The sequence below is a fragment of the Galeopterus variegatus genome, unplaced genomic scaffold (assembly GCF_000696425.1).
Source record: "Galeopterus variegatus unplaced genomic scaffold, G_variegatus-3.0.2 Scaffold1339, whole genome shotgun sequence".
Lineage (NCBI taxonomy): Eukaryota > Metazoa > Chordata > Mammalia > Dermoptera > Cynocephalidae > Galeopterus > Galeopterus variegatus.
The window spans coordinates 177,339-179,168 of NW_007727450.1; the positions used below are offsets into that span (position 1 = coordinate 177,339).

The following is a 1,830-nucleotide window of genomic DNA, read 5'->3' on the forward strand; positions in this document are numbered from 1 at the left end:
TCCTCCCTCCCTCCCTCCTTTCCTTCCTTCCTTCCTTCCTTCCTTTCTCTCTCTCTCTCTCTCTTTCTCTCTCACCCCCCTCCCTTCCTCCCTCCCACCCTCTCTCTCTTTCTTTTCTTTGCTTCCTTCCTTCCTTCTTTCCTTCCACCCAGTTACAAGTGAGAACACGTGGTATTTCTCTTTCCTACTTTGGCTTATTTCACTTAATGTAATTTTCTCCAGACTCATCCATGTTGCTGCAAATGGCAGAATTTCATTCCTTTTTATGGCTGAGTAGTATTCCATTTTGTATATATACCACATTTTCTGTATCCAGTCATCTGTTGATGGACACTTAGGTTGGTTCCATATTTTGGCTATTGTAAATAGAGCTGCAGTGAACATTGGGGTGCAGATCGTGATGATCTTCGACATGATGATCTCCATATATCCATTGGATATATACCCAGTAGTGGGATTGCTGGATCATATGGTAGCACTATCTGTAGTTGTTTGAGAAGCCTCCATACTGTTTTCCATAATGGCTGTGGTAATTTATAGTCCCACCAACAGTGTAGAAGAGTTCCCCTTTCTCTGCATCTTATCTAGCATTTGTTATTCTCAGTCTTTTAAACAATGGACATTCTAACTGGGGTGAGAGGATATCTCAATGTGGTTTTGATTTGCATTTCTCTGATGACTAGTGATACTGAGCATTTTTTCATGTACCTGTTGGCCATTTGTATATCTTCCTTTGAAAAGTGTCTATTCATCTCCTTTGCCCATTTTTTAAAATGGGTTATTTGTTTTTTTACTGTATAGTTGTTTGAGTTCTTTGTATATTCTGGATATTAATCCCTTGTCAGATGTATAGTGTGCAAATATTTTCTCCCATTCCGTAAGTTGTTTCCTACTCTGTTGATTGTTTCCTTTGCTGTGAAGAAGCTTTTTAGTTTGATATAATCCCATTTATTTATTTTTCTTTTGTTGCTTGAGCTTTTGGGGTCTTATTCATAAAGTATTTGCCCAGTCCTATTACCTGGACTGTTTCCCCTATATTTTCCTTTAGTAATTTTATGAGAACCTGAATCTTGGAGACAACTTGATATTACCTCTGGTGGTGGGACATCCATCCAAAGTGCATTCTAGGCCGATTTCTTTGGAAAACTCTTTATGGGGATTTTTATGTCTTAGTTTATGAGAGACATTGGTTTGAAGTTTTCTTTTTCTTTTTGTATTCTCTTTGGCTTTGGCACCAGGTTAATACTAGCTTCACAAAATGGATTGGAAATTGGGAAGTGTTTCTTCTTTTTCTATTTTCTGAAAGAAACTGTAGATTTCCCATTAATTCTTCTTTAAACATTTGGTAGAATTTTCCAGTGAAAATATCTGAGCCTAAAGATTTGGTTTTTAAGAGTTTTTAAAAATTCAAAACTCAATTTCTTAATAGTTATAGGGCTACTCAAATAATCTGTTTGGTATTGGGTGATTTATAGTAGCTTGTGTTTTTCAAGGAAGTAGTCTATTTCATCTAAGTTGTCAAATTTGTGTGTATATGTTGTTCATAGTATTCCCTTTTGATGCCTACAAGGTCAGTATCCTCATCCCCTAATTAATTCCAGATACTAATTATTTGTGGTTTCTCTCTTTTTTCTTAGTAATCTTGATAGAGTTTTGCCAATTTTCTTGAGTTTTTTTAAAGAAACAGATTTTAGTTTCATTAGTCTTCCCTATTTCCCTGTTTTTACTTTCATTGATTTGTGTTTTAAAATTCAAAAAGAATAGGTTTTCAGTAATTTCAAAACAAATAGCTGATAAGTTTCTATTCTTTTTTTTTTTTTTTTTTTTTTT

At 34.8% G+C, this 1,830-nt stretch overlaps 1 protein-coding gene across 2 annotated transcripts in view; it reads left to right on the forward strand.

Annotated features, from left to right (window-relative positions):
• Window positions 1-1,830, forward strand: part of POF1B (premature ovarian failure, 1B) — a 71,523-nt gene that overhangs the window by 43,585 nt on the left and 26,108 nt on the right. The window lies entirely within an intron of this gene.